Below are 12500 nucleotides of genomic sequence, written 5' to 3'. Positions count from 1 at the left end.
CAATCTGTTTCTTAAACGAGGGACATATTCTTACGGCATAGAATGTTTTCACCTGAATTAGACGTCATTGATTGGTTGAAATTGCAGAAATTGAAGAAAAAAGAAACAACAAATACCTTACAAACTATAGAATTTTCTCAATATAGCCAAGAGAAAAAGATGTTTTATAAGCACATTCTACCAGTATACGAAGTTTAAAAGTGTTTAGTTACGTGGAAATTATTTTTAAAAACTGCCGTTCAAACCGAAAAGATCCCAGTACAGTACTGTTTCTACTTCGCGAATTTTCACCTATCGCGGGAAGTTTTGGAACGGAACACCCGCGATAGTCGAGAGATTACTGTAGTATATTTGATAATTTATTGTGAAAATGATATGTACTAAATTCAAGAGTATGAAATAATTTTTTTTTAAATCAGGGTTAAGGGGAAAATGAAAACAGTTTTATTTCCATAAGAAGTCGTTTGCAGGTTTATATATTTTGATATTCTTAAAAATATTTCTTAGTAACAACAATCTGTTAGAGGTGTTCCTGTGAGCCAACAAGGGTGGGTCGATTAACGTTTCCGTTGGAAAAGTTCATTGCATTAACCTCGTTTCCATTCATTGACTAAGCGCTTGGTGGACATGGTACCAACTGAAACTATTTTTTTCAGAAGTATAGTCATGTCCTGTATCATAGTCGAAGGCAAGTCTTCTCTTCAGTTCGTGAATAAATGGCTGAGATCTAACTCCTGCTTATTTTGCTCTTTGAGTTTTCTGCCTGACGTCGTATACATTTGTGGATCTCATTGTTTGTATGATCAGGTTGTCTGACTGCATACTGTTCTACAACAAATATCAAGATAACCATCGATCTCTCAAGTTTTCTGTTAGCTGCATTCCTGGCAACATTTACTTGAAGTCTTTGTTGACACAGTTTCTTTGTTTCTGTTGCCAATAGAACACACGTGGATTTGCCAGCAGAAAACGATATAGATTGAGTACATCCTTTCCTGTGGCATAATTGACGGAAACAAATTATCAAAACAAAAAATAATTATAAGCAGATGTTTTTTGTGTTTTTTTTTCTTTTACAAATGGGAGGGAAAAAATCTGTTATGATTAGAATGATAAGAAAAATTACAATCAAGAAGCTACACAAACGTTGATGTTGTGGAACGAAATTATCACTGACCTTCGTCTTACAGTATTAATGAGAAATTATAAAAATGTGACTTCGAGAAATGTAAGAATGTAAACAATTCGAGTGCCAGAAAGTAGAAAACGTAAACAACGAAGTGTTTTTTGTAACATAATTTTTAATTAAATAGCATTTGATGTCGAACCTCAAAAGAGATTTTATGAGCTGTAAGTGCTGAGAGAGGTTGAAACTGTCAAAGTCAAATCGTAAAAGGGAGAAAAGAAACGGGAAATAAAAAAAAGAGAACTCTCAGAGAGGTAAGTCAATTTTCAGAGAAAGTGAAAGTGAGATAAAAAAAAAAAAAGAACAAGGGAAAGAGAAAGAGAAAGAGAAAAAGAGAGAGACAGACAGAGACAGAGACAGACAGACAGACAGACAGAGAAAAATACATCGTGATATCATCTATGACATCGTTCGTGACAATTAGCAGTCAGTAAAAAAAGCGAAATGAAGTCGTAAGAGAGAAAGAGGGAAGGTAAAAAAGAGAAACGTGTGTGTGGGTGAGTGTGTGTGTATGTGTGTGTGTGTGTGCATGCCTATATATATATATATATATATATATATATAATATATATATATATATATATATATATATATATATATATATATTTATTTTTATTTTTATAAATATATATTTATTTATATTTATATATATAATATATATATATATATATATTATTATTTATTTATATATATATATATTTATATATATATATATATTTAATATTATATATATTATATACATATATATTATATTAATATACATATACACACACACACACACACACATATATATATATATACACACACACGCATATATATATACAGATGGAGAATAAAAGAGATGATAAAGGAAAGAGAATGATGAGTGGGAGAACTAAACACGGAGAGTCTGAAAGAAAGCAGCTACGGATGAACAAACGTGTTATATATAAATGAGAGGATGGGAGTACAATTGAGCATACATACAAACTTTTTTAAAATTTTGAGCGAGACAGATGTGTGGGTGAACAGAAATGTGCTTAAGGTGGCCTTTGGCGTGTATTTGAGCAACCTAGATAAATAAAGATATATCAGATACCATACAATATAAATTCTTGAGATATTAACTATCTCCACCTCTAGAGAATTTCTCTCTATATAAACGGTAAAATGTGTGTGTGTGTGTGTGTGTCCTTTATACAAATCCACATTCAAAACCGTCCAAGGGTGGTCGTGCACATCTTTACATTTCCCCAGTCACCCCGCAAAGCCATTAAAAACCAATAGAAGTGACTTTTTTGTGAATTTTCTATCCAAAACCCAATCAAAATGCCCGAAACTTGATACGCCAATTGAATTTCAGCTAGCTGTATGTGATTGGTCGGAGATTTGGAGAGTATTCGCGTGTATGTGCGCACGCACACACGCAGCTGTATATGCATGCACTAGCACTATGACCCGGCAACGCCGGGTCATAGTGCTAGTGTGCCATAATTGCCAAATGGAAATTAAGATCAGCTCCTTTTGAGAAGGGCAAATAATCTCAAGAGCCGAAGATCCTCCAAAGTTGATAAACCAAGAACAGTTCTGGATATGTTTCCACCTCAATAGATGTCACCAGCATGACAATTGTTCTATCTTAACACCAACAGCTGACATAAACTTATACAAAAAAAAAATAGAATACGCTTATGCCATAAGAAATTTGTGTAATTAAACAATAAGACAATAAATAACTTTTAACAAATCAACAATTTATAGTGTATGGTGTTCGATAATTCTGCATTTCTACGCATGTACTTATATATAGGTGCAGGAGTGGCTGTGTGGTAAGTAGCTTGCTTACCAACCACATGGTTCCGGGTTCAGTCCCACTGTGTGTCACCTTGAGCAAGTGTCTTCCACTATAGCCTCGGACCGACCAAAGCCTTGTGAGTGGATTTGGTAGACGGAAACTGAAAGATGCCCCATATATTGCGTGTGTGTGTTTGTGTGTCTGTGTTTGTCCCCCCAATATCGCTTGACAACCGATGCTGGTATATTTACGTCTCCGTAACTTAGCGGTTCGGCAAAAGAGACCAATAGAATAAGTACTAGGCTTACAAAGAATAAGTGCTGCGGTCGATTTGCTCGACTAAAGGCGATGCTCCAGCATGGCCACAGTCAAATGACTGAAACAAGTAAAAGAGTAAAGAGTGAAAGAGAAAAACTGGCATTCTATCGGTTACGACGTCGAAGGTTGCAGTTGACCAACAGAACAGCCTGCTCGAGAGATTAACATGCATGTGGTTGAGAACTCCACAGACATGTGTACTCTAAATCTGAGTGAGATTCAGCGTGACACAGAATGTGACAAAGCTGACTCCTTGAAATAAAGTGTCTTGCTCAAGCACAAAACGCGCTTCCCTGGAGACAAATTCACGACCTTACGATCGTGAGTCGAATAACATAACCACTAAGCCACGCGCCTTCACGTATACACACATACACACACACACACACACACACACACACATGCACACACACAAACATACACACACAGACAAAAACATACATATATACATATATACATATATCTATATATCCACACATACACATATACAATATACATAAAGCGAGACAGATGAGTGACAACCTGGCCACTGGTGGTAGTGTAACACACCATACTAATCATATCTGTCGGGCATCTGGAAGAGAGTGTAATTCGGCAGGAGGACTTAAACGACATGCAAAGGTACATGAAGCCCAGTTACAACTACAGACGGTTATTACCGGTAAAGGTTTTAGCTGCCAATTCTGTACAAGACATTGTAGATCTTTAGCTGGGCTAAAAAGTCACATTCGATCACAGCACCAGTAACGGTTAAGCTTCGTGCAATGGCCATACGCGATAACGAGGGGGAAGCCATAATATATATATGTATGTATGTATGTATGTATGTATGTATGTATGTATGTATGTATGTATGTATGTATGTATGTATGTATATACAATTATAAACAAGGGCAAAAGAAAAAAGATTTCTATGCCAATATGCTGAGAAATAGACTTTAAATCGTCAATCGCCACATACATTATACATTAACCATGAATACACGACGTGCTGAAATCGAGGAAAGCGAGCTAACAGAATTTTTTTAAATACTTTATCTCTATATTGAATCAATTTCGGGATTAATCCAACGGATTTTCCCCACATCAGCAGAGAATACGATAAGAAATAAATGAAGTACTTACAGGCTCCCATGGAAAAAAAGCAGAAGTACCCCAAATATATCTAAATATAAAAATTCCGTAGCGAGCCTTATCACACATGTAATCGGTCAGGAACCACAGCTTAGATTGGTCACCAGTCCCGAAGTAAATGGTAATGAATTTACTTCTAATATAGGATAAAATTTTTTTCAAAAAATTTCATCAAGTGGCCAGTATATTAAAATACCTTTAAAGGTGAAAACTATAAACAATTATAAATAAAGGCAAAAGAAAAAAAAAATTTCTATGCCAATATGCTGAGAAATAGACTTTAAATCGTATTTTAATAAGCTGGCCACTTCATGAAATTTTTTAAATAAATTTTATCCTATATTAGAAGTATATTAGGCGTAGGAGTGGCTGTGTGGTAAGTAGCTTACTTACCAACCATATGGTTGTGGGTTCAGTCCAACTGTGTGGAACCTTGGGCAAGTGTCTTCTACTATAGCCTCAGGCCGACCAAAGCCTTGTGAGTGGATTTGGTAGAAGGAAACTGAAAGAAGCCCGTCGTATATATGTATGTATGTATATATATATGTGTGTGTGTGTGTGTGTGTGTGTGTGTGTGAGTGTATGTTTGTATGGATATATATATATATGGAGGTAGGTAGGCGGGCAGGCAGGTAGGTATGTAGGTAGGTAGGTAGGTATGTAGGTTGGTAGGTAGGTAGGTAGGTATGTAGGTAAGTAAAAGGCAGCGAGCTGGCAGAACCGTTAGCACGCCGGGCGAAATGCGTAGCCGTATTTCGTCTGCCGTTACGTTCTGAGTTCAAATTCCGCCGAGATCGACTTTGCCTGTCATCCTTTCGGGGTCGATAAATTAAGTACCAGTTACGCACTGGGGTCGATATAATCGACTTAATCCGTTTGTCTGTCCTTGTTTGTCCTCTCTGTGTTTAGCCCCTTGTGGGTAGTAAAGAAATAGGTAAGTAGGTATGTAGGTAGGTAGGTAGGTATGTATGTATGTAGGTAGGTAGGTAGGTAGGTAGGTAGGTAGGTAGGTAGGTATTCATGTGACACTTCATTTTCGTAACTCAGTTTCACGACTCCAATCCATAGGTAAAAAAGTGTGTGATTATTAACAATATTTGAAGAAAGTAAAGAAGCTGAGTAAGAACATTTATATCCGACATTTTTATACAAATCAAAATATCATTTGTCGACAGGATGTGAAAGGTTGCCCAAAAGTGCGTTATAAAAAACTTTTTTGTCCCTTCTATGTTTAGCCCCTTGTGGGTAATAAAGAAATAGGTATTGTCTCAACTTTTTGTGTCTTGGCAGCATTGTTGTTGATGATACTAGTACTAGGGTGGAAGCCATTTCCTTAGATTGTAATCGATGCTAGCATTCCTCAAAAAAATCTTATACAGACTTCTATACGCATGTACAAATGCATGGTCAACTCTGAACGATTGCGCCACTTAAATCTGTGTAACTACACCACCAAACCTAGCCTTTAGATCGGAAAGAATGCTAGAGCGTCGGTCAAATTATTTGCGTAATTAAGTCACGGCCCTTTATTTTCTGGATGAAAATCCTGCCGAAATCAGCTTAGCACTTTATCCTTCTGAAAAGTGACAACAATATAAGTACTGACCAATTACTAGAATTACATTGACACACGGAAGACAAATGGTAGCGAATGAAACTAGGGATTCGTAAGTTATACAAGTTGCTACTGAAAATAAACCAAAGGCAAACAAATCAAGCCATTCGAGAAGTTTTAATTTCCGTAGCCATTCTCTTTTCTCTCACCAATGACACATAATTATGTTCCAGCCACAAGCATAAATAACCTTCTTTTTTGTTTGTTTGTTTGTCTACTTTCTCCTTCTCTTCTTTCCAACCTCTTCCACCTTGTCTACTTTTTTCCTTCATCTTTTCTTTCTTTTCTTCTTTATTATTGTTGTTGTTGTGTTTTGAAGGCGTCGAATTGGTAGAACCGTTATAACGATATGGTTGATGAAAAATTAAGTTGATTTAGGACAATTTTGCCAATAGAAGACATTGGAAGATTGAGTAAGAACCCTATTTCTGTGAGAATATAAATAAATAAGAGTTCCCCACCCCACTGGTATTTTTTATAAACACTCATTTATTGGGTTTTAATATGGCTTCTTCTGTTAGTACGTCAGACAAAATGCTTAGCGGAATTTCGTCTGTCGCTACGTTCTGAGTTCAATTTCCGCTGAGGTCGATTTTGACTTTCATCCTTTCGGGGTCGATTAAATAAGTACCAGTTACGCACTGGGGTCGATATAATCGACTTAATCCGTTTGTCTGTCCTTGTCTGTCCCCTCTATGTTTAGCCCCTTCTGGGTAGTAAAGAAATAGGTATTTCGTCTGTATTACGTTCTGAGTTCAATTTCCGCTAAGGTCGACTTTGCCTTTCATCCTTTCGGGGTCGATTAAATAAGTACCAGTTACGCACTGGGGTCGATATAACCGACTTAATCCGTTTGTCTGTCCTTGTTTGTCCTCTCTGTGTTTAGCCCCTTGTGAGCAGTATAGAAATAGGTATTTCGTCGGTCTTTACGTTCCTTGTTAAAATTCACTGAGGTCGACTTTGCCTTTCATCCTTTCGGGGTCGATGAAATAAGTAGCAGTTGAACACTGGAGTTGATGTTATCGATTTAATACTCCCCGAATTTGCTGGCCTTGTGCCAAAATTTGAAACCATTAATGTTGTTGTTGTTGTTGTTGCGGTGAACTGACAGAATCGTTAATACGCCGGGTGTTCTGAGTTCAAATTCCGCCGAGGTCGACTTTGAATTTCATCCTTTAGGGATCAATAAATTAAGTACCAGTTGAGTACTGAGGTCAATCTAATCGACTTATCCTTCCCCCAAAATTTCGGGCCTTGTGCTTATAGTAGAACAGATTGTATTATTATTATTGTTATTATTATTATTATTATTATTATTATTATTATTATTATTATTACTATTATTATTATTATTATTGTTGTTATTATTATTATTATTATTATTATTATTATTATTATTGTTATTATTATTATTATTATTAGTATTATTGTATTATTATTATTATTATTAGTATTATTATATTGTTATTATTATTATATTATTATTATTATATTATTATTATTGTTATTATTATTATTATTATTATTATTATTATTACTATTATTATTATTATTATTATTAGTATTATTATTATTATTATTATTGATAAGGCAGAGCTAACTGGCGGAATCGTTAGCACGCTGGATGAAATGCTTAGCGTATTTCGCCCGTCGCTACGTTCTGAGTTCAAATTCCTCCCAGCTCTACTTTGTCTTTCATTCTTTCAGGGTTGATAAATTAAGTACAAGTGAAACATTGGGATCGATGTAATCGACACATCCTCTCCCCCAAAATGGCTGCCTTTGTGACAAAATTTGAAACCATCAATATTATTATTGAGATGAAGGCGGCGAGCTGGCTGAACCGTTAGCAGTAGGGTGGGATGTTTAGCAGCATTTTGACCGTCTTTATGTTCCGAGTTCAAATACCACCAAGGTCGATTATGCCTTTCAATCATTCTGGGACGATGGAACAAGCACCAATCAAGTACTAGGATCGAAGTATCGACTCCTCTATCCTTTCAGAAACCGCTGGCCCTTTGACAAAATTTGAAAACATTAATGTCGATATGGCAGTATCGTTAGCGCGTCGGACAAAATATTAAACATTTCTTAAGGTTCTTTACGTTCTGAGTTCAAATCCCGTGATGGTAAGTTTGACCTTTCCTTAATTGGGACAGAAGCAATAAAATAAAGTACCATTTGAGTACTGGGAACAATGAAATTGACTAAATTTCTTCTCAAATATAGCTGGCCTTTTGTCAAAATGTGAAGCAACAACTATTACTACTACTACTACCACTACTATACTACGACTAATACTATTACTACTACTACTACTACTACTACTACTACTACTACCACCACCACCACAAATACTGCCACCACTAATACCACGGCCACACCACCACTACCACTACCACTACTACTACCATCATAATTACTACTGCTACTACAGCCACTATCATTATCACCACCACCAGCATCACCTTTACTACCGCCATCACCACTACTACTACTACTATTACGACTACCACCATTACCATTACCCCCACTACTACTATGACCACCACCATCACTACAACCATTATTACAACCACCACCACCACTGCTACTACTACTACCGACACCTATATATCCTTCTTCGTTCTTTATTTTACTCTGCCATCTTTTGAATTCTGTCTCTTAATTCTTACTTCGTTGATGTTGTTGATGTTGTTGTTGTTGTTGTATTGCTTTTCGATGCTGCTCTCGTCCTCGTCTTCGCTCTCCTTTTTCCTCTTCCACCTCCTCTTACTCCTCCTCATTCTTCTACACTTACACCTCTTCCTATTACTTCTTCTCTTTCTATTTTCACCTTGTTCTTCTATCTTCTGGCTTCTGTATTATTTACCATTTATTCACGCTGCCATCTGCACTTGTCTGCTATCATGCGCAGATGATATTTCAGACAGTCTACGACACTACAGCCACCACCACCCACCTTCAACGCACCACACTTATTTCCAGTGAGAATTATCATTTTCAATGTTGTCTGAACTTGTTGTTGGTTTATGTTGTTGTTGTTGCTGCTGCTGTTGTTGTGGTTGTTGTTGTTGTTGTTGTTGACACGGATATCCCGTGAATGAAGCCATGTAAACAATAGAATTATGTTAACGAAACGTTTCAAATGCATACAGACGGGCGTGATCTTTTGTGCATACATAAGCAAAGTAATACACTCATGTATGCATGCACACACACACATACACACACACACAAATCTGTATGTATGTGTGTATGTGTGTGTATGCGTGTGTGTATGTCTGTGTGTGTATATGTGTATGTTTGTATGTATGTTTGTATGTATGTATGTATGTATGTATGTATGTATGTATGTATGTGTGTGTGTGTAGGTGGGTGGGCACACACACGCAGGGTGCGAGCGATATCTGAGAACTCTTAATCAACAAACCAATTAAATGGCTTTCTATTCCTCTCAGATCCTTCATAGCAGACACATTGCTAACACAAGAAATGAAAAAAACAAGCTGAACATTTTTGCCATTTGTGTGGAACACAGCGATTTAGAAATTACCAGCTTTTTAAATGTTACAAAATCATTTGCGCACAAAGTTTTGACACAGCTTAATTGAAAGGCAATGGCGTCTAATTTTGCTGCATCAAAAAGAAAAAAAGCCAGATTCTAAATGTTTGGACACGATAAGGATACTGCAATTCAACTTACGGATTCAATAGATCATCGATAATGATCCTGAAAAATCATTGAGAGCCATCTTTAAGAAACGTCGGGTGTTGAAGTGGACTATCAGAACTGGTGCACCACACTTTCTATGGTCATTCAAAACCGTCCAAGGGTGGTCGTGCACATCTTTACATTTCCCCAGTCACCCCGCAAAGCCATAAAAAAAATCAATAGAAGTGACTATTTTGTGAATTTTCTATCCAAAACCCAATCAAAATGCCCGAAACTTGATACGCCAATTGAAAGCTTGCTAGCTATATGTGATTGGTCGAAGATTTGGACAGTACTCGCGTGTATGTGCGCACGCACACAGCTGTATATGCATGCACTAGCACTATAACTCGGCGTTGCCGGGTCATATTGCTAATTGGTTATAAATCGTACGTACTGAAGAGAAGCCAGTTCATGTCCGCAAAGATAAAGGGAAAATGTTTGATCCTTGCCAACCGGTTAATTAATAAGGTTAACATAAACATGATAAAGACCAAAAGTCTAACAGCTACTTTATGGGCAGGTCTTTCGGATGTTCCCGACACTTTGGTAATTTTTTACCAACCCACCCCCACGCTTAAATTGGCAAGATTTCCGCCCGTCCCTCCCCCATAAAATTTTTTTTTAAATATATAAAAATATAAAAAAGTCTAACAGCATCTTTAAGGGTAGGTCTTTTGGATGTTCCCAGAATGATGGATACTAAGTTTCCAGCAACTGAGACGGTTTTAGGAGCGATGAACATCGAAGTTCACGTCATACCAGCTCACATCTTGCTATAGTATGTTAGAATTATGCTGCTGAATATGTTGAGGTGCTGGAGATATTTGTTAAGCCCTGCATGGAGGAAATACATATTGAAATATTATATATATTTCAACAAGACTGAACACTTTCTCACAACGCCCGCATGACACAAGAACGGATATCAGACAATCATTACGATCATGTGACCACCAAACATGCAGCCTCCAAAACCACCTGATTTAAATCCCATGCGTTTGGAGCGTTGTTGAAGAGGAAACTAAACACACATCCTCACAATACCATATCTTCACTGAAGGAAGCCATTGTGCATGTGATATTCTCAATGAAAGACGATCATTTGGTACAGACATGTTAACAATTCCGGTACAGCATTGAAGCAGTCGTTGAAGCTGAAGATTCTTAGAATAACTTTACAAGAAACCTTATTAAAAAAATACATTTGGTAATTGCTAGATTAGAGCTGTTTTATTAAATTACTATCGATGACAATATCTCTTCCAACCTCTACAAATATGCATGTGCATGTGTGTGTGTGTGGTGTGTGTGTGTGTGGTGTGTGTGTGTGTGTGTGTGTGTGTGTGTTGTGTGGTGTGTGGTGTATGTATGTATATCTATCTACCTATTTATCTATCTATCTGTGTATATGTGTATATATATATATTATATATATATATATATATATATATATAATATATATATATATATATATATAATATATATATATATATAAGTAGGTGAATGAATTATCCTATGTTTATCGCCAGCATGGAAAATTCGTTTAACCGAAACCTGGGTAGCAAATTCACGTCAGAAACATGGTTGAAGCGACCTGTCAGGGTAGAAACTCCGGGTTCATGTGCAGAAATTTGTGTGTTGTATATGAATAAATGAAAGAATGGAGTCGAACGAAGATTTTAACAAAATTCCTTTACTCTCGACATATGTTTCGAAGACAGCATGTTTTCATTCCAAAGGAATAAAGGGTGCATTATGCAATCTTCCCATCAGGAAAGAAAGGGAGCCTCTCTCGACAACAAGACAAACAATCATCGAAATTTTTGTTTGTCTTGTTGTCATGAGAGGGCCTCCCTCTTCTGATGAGAAGATTGCATAATGCACTTTATATCCTTTGGAATGAAAACATGCCGTCTTCGAAACATATGTCAGAGTAAAGGAATTTTGTTAACATCTTCGTTCGACTCCATTCTTTCATTCATTTATTTATATATATATATATATATATATATATTATATATATATATATAATATATATATTATATATATATATAGATATATATATATATATTATATATATATATATATATATATATATATATTAATATAATCATGTAGGATAAATTTTTTTTCGAAAAAACTGTATCAATGGCCAGCATATTAAAAAATACCTTGAACGGTTAAATTTATAAACAATTCATAAATGAGGGCAAAGGAAAACATTTCTAATGCCAAATATGCCGAAAAATTGGACATATTGTCCATTAACCATATAATTTTTTCACAATACGCACGCTACTCGAAAAAAGGTCGACAGAAATTTTTTTAAAATACCATTATTACCATATCGGACCGATTTCAGAGTTAGCTACTAAGAGCCCTCTCTTCGTCAGTGATACATGTGGCAAAAGAAATAAATGAGATACTTATTCATACCCATGGAAGAAGCAAACACTAAGTCATGAGCACAGCCAAGTACCCCAAATACATCCAAAATAGAAATACTCTAGCCCATTCGAGACACGTGCGATTTGAACTGAGGCTCTCACAGATTGAGATAGTCTGGAAGTGAACGCTTAAATTTATATCTAAGTAGGATAAATTTTTTTCGAAAAAACTTTATCAATGGCCAGCATATTAAAAAATACCTTTAACGGTTAAATTTATGTCGACCTTTTTTCGAGTAGCGTGCGTATTGTGAATATATGGTAATGGACAACATGTCCAATTTTTCGGCATATTTGGCATTATAAAT

Source organism: Octopus sinensis, linkage group LG20 (assembly GCF_006345805.1).
Source record: "Octopus sinensis linkage group LG20, ASM634580v1, whole genome shotgun sequence".
NCBI classification, from domain to species: domain Eukaryota; kingdom Metazoa; phylum Mollusca; class Cephalopoda; order Octopoda; family Octopodidae; genus Octopus; species Octopus sinensis.
This window is presented reverse-complemented; position numbering follows the sequence as displayed.